Below are 15,230 nucleotides of genomic sequence, written 5' to 3'. Positions count from 1 at the left end.
GGGAATGACAGAACTGAACCATGCAGCTGGAAACTGCAGGTTCCCAGAACCGCTTCCCAGTCTGCACTAACACTGTCAGTATAATGTTCACCTCCAGTCCCTCAACTGACCGGCACTATCAGGTCACAGTCTGTGCTTTCCTTGATCAGCCCCTCTCTTCTCTTCTCTTCGCTTTTATCCTTAGACAAATGGGTCTGAACTCAGGTGGAACCTGTTTTCTGGGTGATAAAATAAAGAAAAAGAATGAAAACACTGAGGAACCAGGTAGTGAGAGGAAGGAGGTTTAGAGGCCGGTAGGTCCACAATGAATTCTCAGTCAACCTAAATAGATAACATACCATGCCAAATCCATCACAGTCAGAGGTGTATATTATGAAATGTACAACTCTCTTCATAAATGAAAAGTGCCCATGTACAGTGTTTTTCAACATTCTCTCAGGGTGTGTTGAGAACACTATTTCCGTGATCAGGTTCTAAAAAGAAACAACATGGGGAGAATAGAGTTGGCCTTGTTCATGCACTTATGCACTGGTTCATTACTTCCACAAAAATGACCTGCCTATCTACTATGTGTCAAGCACTGTGCTGGGTACAGGGAACACAGAGATAAAGAGAAGAGGATGCCAGGCCTCAAGGAGCTCAGTAGTTAGTCATTTAAACAGCAGTGCTGCAGAGGAGTTTGTGGTCCATCTGATTGTGTTTCTCTGGTTGACTTGGAATTGCAATACCAACAAGCCATAGGACTTCACCCCCTGTGGGGTAAGGTGTATTTCCATTTCTGTGTGGTTTTATAGTAGCCCAGTTCGATGAAGGTGTAGAGGATGCTTAAAAGGAAGGTGTACAATAGAGTTTAAACAATTCGGACTTTGGAAACTTTAGGCTTCAAAGCCAGATCTGCATACCCAAAGTCAGTACTATATATATACAAAGGCTTTTAAGAATGCACCAAATCTGTAACTTTCTTTAGTGTTGATACCAGTTTGAATTAGTATCACTAATTTATGAATTAGCTTGAGAAAGAACATTATGATCCACAAAATTGCCCTATTGTTTTATTCTATAATTATTTAAGGAACTTATCCTGAAGTAACAATGAAAATTGTAGAAAATCATATTTAGATAAGGAATTTGTTTCCAATGTATTTATAATAGTGAAAATTCAAAGGAAGTAATGTCTACTATCAGGAAAAAATTTAAATATACCTGGTATATTACTGGATCCATAGATGCTATATTACATAATCTTCTTTCAAAAGTGTTTAAAACCTACTTTTGGAAGAAAACGTTCTCTCAGATTACAGCAATTACTTTAGATGGTAGGATTTAAGTGTCTTTGTTTTTCTTTTTTCCATTTTTCCATTTCCTATAAGGTGGGTGTTTTATATTTATAACTAAAATATATACTTTGTGGGGCACATGGGTGACTCAGTCAGTTAAGCCTTGGACTTCAGCTCAGGTCATCATCTTGTGGTCAGTGAGTTTGAGCCCCACATCAGGCTCTGTGCTGACAGCTCAGAGCCTGGAGCCTGCTTCAGATTCTGTGTCTCCCTCTCTCTCTGCTCCTCCTCCACTCGCACTCTGTCTCTCAAAAATGAATAAACGTTAACAAAATTAAAAAAATAAAGTATATACTTTGTTTTAAAAAAGGGAGATTATCACACTAATGAACTTAGAAGATATGGAAGGCAATTCATATTTCGTTGCCCTTTTCTTTTTATTGTTATATACATTTGTGGAATAAACACATTTTTTAAATTTAGTATTTCTTTACTACTCAAGAAAAAGTGCCAGTAAAGAATATAAGCCAATCTTGTCTGTGCCAAATAAATAAGATATTTAAATATGAAAAAGAATGCAAAGATAAAGCAGCTTCACTCACTATGCACATGCGTTTATGTAAATTAAAATGTTTAATGTACAGCATATCAGCTTAATATACTATGTTTCAAAGTGTGCATCCCTATACTTTAAAAATATTTTAACATTAAACATACTTACATATTCATTATTATTAATATTATAAGAAAATTGGTTTTAAGGAATGGTATGCCATGTCTGAAAACAGCAGAAAATCACCCAAGGAGTCACCGACTATACATAATATTTACCTACTGTATTAGTTTCCTATTGCTGCGTGACAAATGATCACAAACCCAGTAATTTAAAATAACATAAATTGATGTTGCAGTTCTGGCAGTCAAAAGACAGAAATGGGTCTCCCTGGGCTAAAATCAAGATGTCAGCAGGGTTGCTTTCTTTCTGGAGGTCTCTCACTGTCTTCTCCAGCCTCTAGAGGCTGCCTGCATTCTTTGGCTCAGGGTCCCCTTCCATCCTGAAAGCCAGCAATGGCCAGTGGAACCTTTGTCAGGTGGCATTACTGACACTATCTCCCTCTCCGTATTTAAGGTCCCTTTTGGTTACATTGGACCCACTTAGATAACGCAGGATAATTTACCTATTCTAAAGTCAGTCGATTAGCAAGCTTAATTCCCCTTTGCCATGTAACATAACACACTCATGGGTTCCAATGATTAGAATGTCCACGTCTGTGGGAGACCTTTGTTCCAATCACCACAACTATTAGTCATCAAGCTTTAAAGTCACCTATCCAAGGAACACTGGTCTATTTTGATGTACTTTTTCTTGTAACTTAAACTCATATTTGCACTGTTAATTAATGTTCTTGTGCCTTAAATACACACATAAAGCTTTACTAAATTCTTACAGCAAATAATTTGAAGATTTTAACTTCGTGTTTATTTATCTTTGTTTCATAAATCTAGTCTAATCAACCTAGTATAGAGTTGCCTGACAAAATACAGGACACCTAGTTGAATTTTAATCTCAGCTAAAAATAAATAATATTTTGGTATGTCAAAATATTGCACAGGACATATTTATACAAAATAATTATTCATTGTTTATTTGAAATTAAAATTTAACTGACTATCTGAATTTTTATTTAATTAAAAAAGTAAGTTTGGGAAATGACTTAATATATACTGAGCTGAGATATAAAATGGAATAGATATATTTTTTGCTTATCAGCACTCCATACAGAAACAGAATATTTTAATATGATAAATATTTATAATTTTCCTTCTATACATATAAAATTTTCCAAATTTGCTTTACTATTCGAAGGCATTGAGATTTCAGGATGTTATGGTAAAATTATATTTTAAAATACAGGTATATAGCTCTTCTTTTGTTGTTATTATATGTGTGATTTCATTTCAGCAGTGGGAGAGATTAGTTGAAATGGACAAACTATTCCAAAATGAAGGTAAAATATTGAAACTGTGGAATAAAATATGAAAAAGGGAATTTAAGCTATTCAGAAAAATAGAATCCCTTTGTAAGCTATGGTTTGCTAAAAAAGCACTGATAAAAGAAACTCTGGACATTGTTCCCCTGGAGAACTGAGAGAGAATTTGTGGAATCATCTGGTAAGACCTCTTACAGGAAACTAAAACCCAAATATGAATGCAATTGATGATATTGGAATGGTTTCAAATAAAAGCTGGAGTTTGTTCAGATTTTAAATGACTGAAAATCAATATTTGGTTAACAGGAATCAGAAGGAAGCATGCTTCTTTGGCATACGAGACTACCCTAAGCAAGCATCCATGCCTTCCTAACACACAGTAGGAAACCAGTAGTGAAGTGGTAAGAAAAAGGACCCTTTGGTATAATACCAGATCATATAGAAGAGTTTTAAATTACCGTAATATTCTGAAAAAGAGAATGTGAAGCAATTTGAAAAAGAAGTAATGCTTAAGGAATTTATAACATGAGGGTTGTAAATTCAAAAATGGTTTGACCTTTATATACTTTATCTAGGAATTATATCAAAGTGAATTTCACTATCAAGGTATTTTCCATTGACTGACATTAAATTGAGGCTGTTTTCCTCCATAAAATATATCATTCATGCTTTTAATCATATATTACAAATATAGCAATTATCTTTTTAATTTAAAAAAATTTTTTTTTCAATGTTTTTATTTATTTTTGAGACAGAGAGAGGCAGAGCATAAGCAAGGGAGGGGCAGAGAGAGAGGGAGACACAGAATCTGAAGCAGGCTCCAGGCTCTGAGCTGTCAGCACAGAGCCTGATGCGGGGCTCAAACTCACAGACCATGAGATCATGACCTGAGCCAAAGTCGGATGCTTAACCGACTGAGCCACCCAGGCACCCCACAATTTTCTTTTTAAATCACACAGTTAATGAGTACCTCCTGATAGAATATATTATTAAAGAGTGGGGAATAGGACCAAAACAAACAAACAAACAAAAATAAAAATAAAAACAACTTATAAACAAACTTGTAACATCTCCTCTAGTACTATTTAGAGTCATATTGCAGTCATAAAAATAATTTGACTTTAAATACAAAATCATGAAATAATTGGTATTGAATAATTAGGCCCAATCTATTAAACCAGATGAAAATATGAAACATCTATTATCTGCTTGGGACTAGGTCTACACTAAAAGGATAGGGTGCTATAGTTAGGGCAGATTTACATAATAAGAATATAAACTTAAAATGTCTCAAGCACCCAAATGCATTAGCACAAAATGTAGAGAAGGAAGAAGATGCAGAATGTCAAAGCAAGACTTGTATGTAGCCACCATACCATGCTGCCCCCATGCAACCAGACTGAATGCAATTTAATTTCTCAGGATGTTACTTAAATTAGCGCCCAATTTCTAACTATTACACATTGTGGTTAGAATTGACCTTAAAATATTTTCTGCACTAGAAATATGTCCTTTATGTTTCAAGACAAATATATATATATTTCTCTGTTGGTCCTATAAGGTTCACCACCAATAGGAAGAAAACTCTTGTCACCTACATGGTTTCCATACTTGAATTAAGTCTTTAAACTATCATAAATTACTTTTCAAGAGAATAAGAGCTTTTATATTTTTCAGTTACAAAAGAACTTGAAAGCATCAGCTTTCTTCCACTGTCCACAGGATGAGTGAAATTAGGGGAAAAAAATAAAATGGGGAAAAAAATTCACAGGTATACAAGGAAACTTAACTGACTCTTGCTACCAACGCTATGATTTGTCACAAGAGGGCTACTTAGTAGACATAATTTCCTTCTCTCTTCCTAAGGCATTGTGGCAGAGGGATTTATGATACTGCATTGACTAGAAGTACAAAGAAAATGTGGTAGAAGGGGATAAGGAACTCACTAATGTGAGGTGAAATCAAAATCAATCTCTAACAAGAGATTACTTCACACATTAACTTCTCTGGGGTCACATCAAAGTCTTCCAGCCAGTGGCTCATGTATTTCTAGCTGGGGAAATGATCTGAATGATAAACAAGGAGTAATGATGAATAGAATGTGCCAAAGAAAAGGTACATAAAAGCTAAACTAGCAAAATCAGATGAACTAGAAGATGTCTACTGTCAGCTGTATCTTATAGCTCTCCCTTCTTGTTTGTTTTTTCAACTAGAGAGCAAAGAAATTTATAAATTAATGTGGAATATCGAGTATTGAGTTGCCTTTTTCATTTTCCTGCCTAAGATATCTCAGTAAAACTGAAAGAAACATATGGTGTGAGTACATGCCCCATAGGGCTTTTTGGAAAAGTAATTCAGATTCTGGATCATACTTCTGTATCGTGCTATGTTGATGTGAATGCACTTGATTAAGGTTTGTGAGACCGATGGCTGCCTCAAGCACATTTGTTTTCTGAAATGCTTCATGCATTAATCTGCATCCTTCGCTACATATACATAATAATTTTCACATGCATTTGCTTAAAAGTTAGGTCACTCCTCCAAGTGCTTGGCCATTTCTTATGTAACTGGCAATTTTCTTTTATAATGAGAGCATCTTAGAATTAGGGACCTCAGAGAAATGTGAGAAAATCCTGGAGGCAATTATTCCCTAGGCTCTAACATTCCAAATGAGGTTGGAAGAGAGGTTGCCTAGTCAAGCCCTCGTTTTATAGATGAGGAGACTGAGTTTCAGGGAGATAACTTGCTTTATCAAGGCTACGGAGATGTGAAGGAGATAAGAACCATTCAGCCCAAATATATCCCCACTTTTGTCTAACTCACTTTCTGGCACATACTGACTCAGAATTGGCTTGAAAATGTGTATCATTTTCCTGTTCATCTAATTCAACAACAACCTTTTAGCTGACAACTATTTGCAACTTACTTTGACAGCCATTGTGGGGCTAGCAAGAAGTGAGAATCAGGAAGAACACAAAAGAATTATGCTTATTCTCTCTGCCCAGAGGGTTTGTGGAATACAATCATACATACAACCATAGACGCATAAATGCTCCAAGAACACAGAACACAAATTTGGAAACTTAAAATAATGGATACCCAGAGAGAGTCCATATATGCTCAGAATCTGTAATGTTTTGTAAGTTAAAGAAGATTTTTATGGATTGGTTGATTTGGTAAGAACACTGGTTTCATTGAAATGAAAGGCCGTAGTAGAAAGACAAGATTTGAAAAGTTAATAGTCAATAGGAAATAATTTTAGTTTAAGAACCCTTCATAGCCAAGTTCTGGGACCTAGAAGTCAAACTGTAAACTGCTTGTGATTATGGATGACTTTGCTTTTTGCTTTTCGTGTTTTTCAGTTTCCTTTTATGCACATGTTAACTTTAAAAAAAAAAAAAAAAGAACCCTTCCTAGCATCTTTGGTAACAACTATAACAATTTTTATTTAGTAACTATTCTATAATTACCAGTTTAAAAGGGGTCTCCCCTATTAGATGCATGAAGGTAGGCCACATCCCTCAATGTTCTCAGCATTGAGCAGAATAAAGGTGTTAAGTAAAATTGACTGACTGAGTAAATATTTTTTAAAGAGTGACAAAGCAGAAGAAGCATATGGAATAACATCAGATGGCAGAAATCTAGAAGTCACTCTCAAGGTACAAATCCAGAAGGTCAGCTTATGTCACTGAAGAAGCCTTAGAGTAAGGATTTGACCTTAGAAGTGGAAAGGAAAGAATGGATCTAGGAGCAGTTTCAAAGGAGTAATATAATTTGTTGACAGAGTATAAATGAGAAAAGGGAAGAGGAAATCTTGTGCTAGCTCTCAAGTTTGGAGCTCTGAAAAACAGATAATGTTGATACACGAGGGGAATAAACATGAAGATTACGCATAATGGAGAATATAAAGCAGCAGCTAAAATCATGAGACTTGTAGTCAAACACAATAGGTTCAGCCTCAGGCACACCTCATGGTCGCAAAAATTCTTAACTTCTCTGCTTCTCTTAGAGATGAAAGGAGATCATTTACACATAAAGCGCTTAGCCTGGTTTTTGGCACATAGGAGGCATTCACTAAATAGCGATTGTTTCAAACATGATAAATTTGGGTTTTAGGTATCTTAATTTCACAATTTGGGTTTTGGATTGCTTTCAGATTCTGGTTTGGGATTGTTTAATTTAACATTTGTGTGCATGTAAAAGAGCAGGCACTAAGAAAGCCGTTCAAAACCATGAGTGTAGCTTTTATAGCAGAAGCCATGTGAATGACGAGGGCTCCACGGGAATGGTGCCTGGGAGAAAGGCCAAAATCAGGGGCAAGTTGAGCAGAAGGAAGATGAGATCAAGGAGGCAAAGAAACACCAAGAGATGCAAAGCGATATGGCTTCCCAGAGTGCAGGGGAGGGGATAGAACATAAGATGGTGGTATCATTGCAATCACAAATGTTTGCGTGCTCTCTCTATAAATGCACTGTAAAATAATAAGTGTGATAGAAGTAGTTTGAGAGCTTTCTGTGGAGACATATTCTTTATGATGCTATGGTATGGACTGTCTCTAGTCATTGCTGTTTTTCTTGCCACCTTCTACACATATTTTTCTTTTTCATTCCAAATATAATTCTTTATTTCATGCTTTCAGTTCCTAACCAAATGTTCAATACATTGCAGTTTGATTGGACATTTTAACACGGGGAAAGTGTTGTGTTGAAGAAAGGACAGTGCTACAGTGATAAGCTGCTGATGTAAACACTTTCTGGGTTTATGACAGGCTCACAATCTACCAGTACTATTTTCAATTCAATTCAATTTGTGTGGATGAGAATTTTAGAGAAAAACAGCTGGTAGGAGAAACATATGACATTTAATCTTGCCTGAGAACATGAAATCTTCTACAAAGCTGTATGTATATGGTGTGTGAAATCTGTGTGTTGGTATACACTCGCAAAGGTTATACTAGGAGCTGTATTCTACAGGATTTGGGCCAACGGGCAGATGAAAACATTACAGTCCTTGGTATTTTTCTGGAGATAACTTGACTGCGCAAATAACTCAGCGAGTCTAAAATTCCAATGAGAACATTCAACTGATTGCAATTTTTGAACTAAGAAGATTTTTTTTTTCAAAATGAGAACAACCTCCAGTCATCCTTAACAAACAAACAAACAAATAAACTTACAGTTAGTGGTATAGGTTTTGATTGGTTCAAAATCACTCCCTGTGAACCAGATGTAGAACACTACTGCAATGTAGAACCTTGCAGATTACCACATGGATTCACCACATCACATTTTAGAATGATTTTAGAGAGAAAAACATATAATTGAAATTTGGCTTCTTCAGATTTTTGTATGCAAGGTGCCCAAAGTTATAGAAAAAGGGGATATATAGTAAAGGAAAAACTACTGACTGAATCTGGTCACAACCATGACAAACAGAAAACCAAAATTACCCTAAAATTTGCCCAAGATTACTGGAATATAAAAATCCATTTAACACCCACATTTACATAATGACAAAAGTGATGATATATTTAAATTGATTAATAGTCATTTAGAAATGATTTAACTTTTATTTCTAACAAATTTGCTTTTTCATTTCAACTATCAAAATTCATTTGAATGTTGTAGCAGATTTGGTTACTGAAAATCATAGTCCACCAGAGATTTTTTTCCTTGTATCCTTACCTTTGCCTTTATCCCCACAAACTGATTTTTTACCCAACTTCACTATTTTGGCCCAAATATCCTTCTCCATACTTGGTTAGATGCAGTCATTAGCAATTGAAAAGAATTGCTTTCCCTCCTTTAGCTCAGACCAGAGGAAAAACCACAGACTCTTGGTTTAAGTTTTTTTAGACAGAGTCCTACTGGCAGCCACAGAGAATGTTAGGAATCACAAGACCAAACAGTGCCAACGCTTCACCTCCTACTCTGTCTTCCTCCGTTCCCAATTCAATTGGAAATGAGTCTCTTCTATTTTCCCCTGCCACATGTCAAGCCCCCAATATATCTTGCCTAGATTTCTTCAATAATCTTGCTATTGTCTTTTCTCTTATCCTTGCACACTACAGTTCATCTGACTCACCACTGGGCAGACAAATCTCACAAAATGGAATTGTGCTGAGAATACATCCATGCTCAGAAACATTCAAATATACTTCAGTTCCTAGCAAATGCAGTACAAACTTGGCCTAAGTCCCACCACAAAATGGCTGCCAGTTATCTGATCATATTTTATGAGTAACAATATAATTTAGTGCCCAAAATACTTTTTCAGAGTAACAGGAGTGATATTAACAACAGGGCACGTTGGGATGGATAGGTCACCCACCTCTCCCTGTGACTATGGTGAACACTCCCTTCAGTCACAGGTTTTACACACAACCTGTTTCATTTCCACCTCCTTCATGCAGACTTTTTTGATCCCTCAAAAGGATATGCTCCTTCCTCCTTCTCTGTCTGTGGCCCCAAGACCTCAGAGTAGGCACTTTGCCTCGATTTATGTTATTCTGCCTTGTATTGGTCACCCATGTGCTTGGTTTGGCCCCCTTCTTGACCCTAAACAACTTGATAGCAAACTTCTTACTCATCTTTACTTTTCTTAAACACCAAGCAAAGGTCCCTTCATATAGCAGTTAACACATATTTGTAAGTTAATTTTTTTTTAACATTTATTCACCTTTGAGAGACAGAGAGAGACAGAGCAAGTGGGGAAGGAGCAGAGAAAGAAGGAGACACAGAATCTGAAGCAGGATTCAGGCTCTGAGCTCTCAGCACAGAGCCTGATGCGGGGGCTCAAACCCACAAACCATGAGATCATGATCTGAGCCGAAGTCGGATGCTTAGCCGACTTAGCCACCCAGGCACTCCATTTAACAAATATTTCTAACCAAATGTAATCACTGACTGTAAACAAATATTTAAATTGTGGCCCTTAAAAATATTTATTTAGTAATGGCATTACTAAATCCTAAAAAAGAGGGAATTTATAAACTGTGACGATCAAAAAATCTCATGTCATTTTACAAACTCAAAATCCCTCACTCGTTTCTGCATCTGAAAGATTTTCACAAAATACACATTACATACCAAAAGCCCCAATATGAGAATATGCATTCATGTTGTCTTAGAAAGGTTTTTCCTGAGACTTTCACTTAAACCTTTCTCTTGCAGTCAATTCTATGTTTATCAAGTAAATTTATTAAATGAAATAAAATCTAAGTATTTCTCAAATAAAAACCCTCCATCACCCAACTTCCCATATCCTGATGCTATTCTAGAGAATTAACACATTTTAGGATGTTTTTTGTTTTGTTTTATTTTGTTTTTTCTTGTGGTTTAAATCATGCACTTATCTCTTGGGTTATCAATTTTGGATTGTATCTGTTGACTGCTCTCAGTAAAAGGTGAGTGACTTAATATGCCTACACAACTTCTCTATTGCCCCTCTTTAGTCATCACCCAAGTTTTTAAAGTTGTGTTAATGTTTTTAACTTAACAGGGCTTACAATATTAATATTAATGAATATTAACATTCATTTCCATATTTCTGTATTTTGTTTCCAGATTTCTTCTAACAAAGTAAGTGATTTTTGTATATGGCTACTGAATGTTATTCCCTTCAGATTCATCCAGGTAGCAAGACTGGGCTTGCAGAGAAAGAATAACCATAATTACTAAAACTCTACCTTTTAAAGGGTAATTAGACACTAGGGTCCAATAGATCCTTTTATAATCCCTTTTTAAATACCTTCATTTCTTCGAGGTTATATGAAATGCCACTGTTACTCATCTCATATCAGATATGCTTTTCTTATTTTGTTGGATAACATCTAGAATAATTCATATATGAGATATGTAGGCATCAGATTTTCTGAGCCACATACATTTTTAGCCTCACATTGATTGATAGTTTGGCTGGCTATACAATTGTAAGTTTAAAATACTTTCCCTTAGAAAGTCTTTGCTCATTGCCTTCTAGAATCCAGGGAGGCATATGAGGTCTGGTTTTCATATCTTGTATGTATCTTTTCTCCCTTCAAAAAGTTCTTAGAATTTTCCCTCAATTAATGCAATTTTACTGAGATGTGCGGGCCTTTCAATTTTAAAAATTTTCTTCAATTTGTGAAACTTCTAGTTTTTTATTTTATTTTATTTTATTTTATTTTATTTTATTTTATTTTATCTGGCCATTTCTTTTCCTTCTTTGTTTCTTCTTCTCAATGCTTATTAGATATATTTTAGAATCCTGCATCCATTCTCACAGTGTGCTTTTTAAAAAAATTTTTTTTTAATGTTTATTTCTGAGACAGAGAGAGACAGAGCATGAGTGGGGGAGGGGCAGAGAGAGGAAGACACAGAATCAGAAGCAGGTTCCAGGCTCCAGCTGTCAGCACGGAGCCCAACGCGGGGCTTGAACTCATGAACTGTGAGATCATGACCTGAGCCGAAGTCGGCTGCTCAACGACTGAGCCGCCAAGGCACCCCACGGTGTGCTAACTTTTGCTCAGATTTCCTTTTTTCACTTTCCTCCTTTTCTTCTTGGTTCTTCCTCTGATTTCACCCTTCAGATCTCCACTCTTAACCCCAGCTATCGCGTATTTACATTCAACTGTTCAGCTTTTTATTTTCACATTCATATTTTAATTTCTAGGGTCATTTTCTTATTTTCTGATTGATCTTTTCCACAGCAACCTATGCATGTGTGTATGTTCAATATTCTCTGGATTCTCTCTGGAACACTCATTAAAATTCTGTTGTTAAAAATTCTCTTGCGTTTTCTGAATTACCTCTGGTTTTGTTGTGTGTATGTGTGTGTTTGTATGTGTGTATGTGTCTTTTTAAACAACGACATTAGGTCTTCAGTTACCATGACATCCTTGGCTGTTGTATGATTATGATGTAGGGTCCGGTTGGTTGATAAGGATTATTGGTGGGGTCCATTTTCCTTGGATGGGAGGGCTGACCACACACCTGTGTACGTTGGTGACAGTTGTACCCAGCTGGCTTCTCTTGAAGATGCATGGATAAAGGCACACAAAACGACCCACTACAGGAGGAACTTTATCTAAGAGCTGAGACCTTTATCATATCTCTATCTTGTATAGAAGATGTATTTCTTATTGCCCACCTGTTCACGTCGGTCTGAAATAAAGTTACTTCAAATTCTGCGTGGTTTCTTTCTCAGTACCTTATACCCACACAAGTAGACTAACATAATCCTACCATCAGATAATTCCCATTCTTGAGAGTAGAATTCTCTAATATCTGTAATCTTTCTCCTTGTTAAATTGGAGCAGAAAGGAGGGGACTCCTGGGTGGCTCAGTCAGTTAAGCATCTGACCCTCGGTTTCAGCTCAGGGTTCATGAATTTGAGTCCTCATTGGGATTCTCTGTCTCCCTCTCTCTCTGCCCCTCCCTTGCTCACTTTCCATCTATCAAAATAAATAAACATTAAAAAACAAATTTTTTTTAATGTTTATTTAAAATGTTTGTTTAAAAAAAAAACTTTTTAAATGTTTATTTCTGACACAGAGACAGAGCATGAGTGGGGGAGGGGCAGAGGGAGAAGGAGACACAGAATCTGAAGCAGGCTCCAGGCTCTGAGCTGTCCGCGCAGAGCCCAACACAGAGCTCGAACTCACAAGCCGTGAGATCATAACCTGACTGAAGTCGGTCGCCCAACCAACTGAGCCACCCAGGCACCCCAATAAATAAACATTTTTAAAAAGTTGGAACAGAAAGGGAAAGTGAGAAGCTCACTTGGACTCGCTATTTCGAAATGTAGCTTTTTAAATAATTTTGCTGATGGTCACTCCCATGCCCATGTCAGGTCTTTATGCTGACTCCAGGGTTAGAAATTATTTGAAACTGTCATGGTAAGAACCATTTGTGTCTCTTGGGTTGTGCTTTCCTTCTTTCAATTTCTCTATAAATCATACCCATTTGACTTTTATTTTTCAGACTTTTCCCAAATTGTTCTACCTTATCTTGGCTCTAAAAATATAATGGCTTCTTCCCATTTTCTCTCTTTCCTGTCCTCTTTTTCTTCCCTTTTTTTTTTTCTTTTCTTTCGTTCTTTTTTTCTTTCTTTTTAAATTTCACTGTTGCCTTAGAGGGAAGGGATATATATGTTCATGCCAGCCCATATTGTGAACCAGAAGCCAGACTAAGTTTCTTCTTTCATATTTCTTTTAATGATGCCAATAACTCTGCTTTGCATTTATTTTTGATAACCTGGAATTTATACTAATGTTTGGTTAAATATTTTCTACACTTTTGGGGTGGGTGGTACTAACCCATATGATACTGCATTTAGAGATTTAAAAAATAATTTCATAACATACAAATGTGATATGGTTACAGCCAAAAGGAACTATTTGCTTGCAATCTGCTCTCCCTGGCACCCTGTGTGCTCCATAAGATATAAGCATCTACTGAATCACAGAAAATGCAATCTGAAGTTATACGAGTAAATTAGTCACTGCATTCTGTACTATCAACAGTCTGGGGTATCATTAAAGTTCTGTCTATATAGAAGAAAAATTTAGTCTATTTGTATGGCATTTCCCCAGAACATTTCTGAAATAAGGTCATGGTCACTATGACTGAAAAAATTCATACTTTAGTCTTAATCAAATCTAGTAGTCTAGATTTTTAAACATATTAAGAAAGCTAAACCATTTTAATGAGATGAGTTAGCTGTAGGACTAAGTTCCCAGGTTGACTATCTAATTGTATAGTTGATTAAATTATAATTTGGGCATAGAAAATTCAAACCCTTTGCAAATTCAATTTCAATTAAAAAAAAAAAGATGAATGTGTAAATACTACAGTCTCACTAACAGCCAAATGTTTAAATTAAGTAGCCCGAGGCCTCACAGCATCCTCAGAGCCCAAAAAAGTAGGATCATGGAATCTAAGCAAGGTTCATTGAGCAAATATTTCTTTACGCTGTCAGATAAGATAGGCATCCCCAAAAGAATTGCCCTAAATGTGTAAGTTGGCAATTTTCTGCAGTGGTAATATGGAGCACAACCGGAAAAAAAGTAATAAGCCTGGCTAAGGCAGCCTTCTCTAGGAGAGCCACTTAACAGGTTTGCCTACGCTGTGCCCTAGAATCTCTTATTTCATTTTTTCCTTCTGTGTCTTCACAAGCATATCATTTTAACTGAGTGCGTAAATGAGATTACATAAATGTTTTCTTTTCTGGTTGCTTTTCCTTTTCCCTTTTCTATTCGGTTTTCCCCTTCTGGAGTTGACTGCAACTCTGGTTTGGTATGCTAGTGCGGTATGACTCATCTCATCTGGACACAATCTTCCACCGTACCTGAAATAGGTATCACGATAATAGATGCCATGAAACCGCGGCATCTATTTGAAGCCTTCAAAGGCATCTGCTTCAAATGACTGTACATTGACTAGGAAAGAAAAAATCTACCCTGTTTCCACTTCCTTCCTGTCGAAGGAAATGAAGCAATGCTGAGAGACAGGTGTGGCTGGAGAACTACTCTGGTCTGATCTATTCCAAAAATCACTTCCATCGTCGTTTAGGTGATATTGACAGGGTTCTCAGGCTCTTCTTTTCTCATCCCAACTTTTCCCTACAGCAGTAATTTTATCATTCTTTTCAGAACTACCTTTCACAGCTCTTGTTAGAGTTACTCACTTTTCAAATTTAACATTTTTCAGCAATTGATTTCTGATGACACTTTCCAGTATTTCTGGCTAAATATAGGAAGTCAGTTACGCATTGCCGCAGGAACAATCCTCCCTTCCCATCCTCTGGGTCCTACAGATCTTGTTGCCTTCTTTAATTTACTTAATATGGATGATATACACCCTGGTGTAAATCTCTAATATTTTAGAAAACACATTGAGTGGGGGTGCTGCACAGACATGGTCTAAAAGGCTGGAGAAATTGAGACAACTATCTGGATAAATATAAATGTATTCAGTCGTTA

The 15,230-nt window shown here is 36.3% G+C and overlaps 1 protein-coding gene across 5 annotated transcripts in view; it reads right to left on the bottom strand.

Moving 5' to 3' along the window:
* Positions 1–15,230, bottom strand: part of GRM8 (glutamate metabotropic receptor 8) — a 778,872-nt gene that overhangs the window by 60,101 nt on the left and 703,541 nt on the right. The window lies entirely within an intron of this gene.

This window comes from Neofelis nebulosa, chromosome 4, assembly GCF_028018385.1.
Source record: "Neofelis nebulosa isolate mNeoNeb1 chromosome 4, mNeoNeb1.pri, whole genome shotgun sequence".
Lineage (NCBI taxonomy): Eukaryota > Metazoa > Chordata > Mammalia > Carnivora > Felidae > Neofelis > Neofelis nebulosa.
The sequence above is the reverse complement of the archived record's forward strand: the minus strand, read 5'-3'. Positions and strand labels throughout refer to the sequence as shown.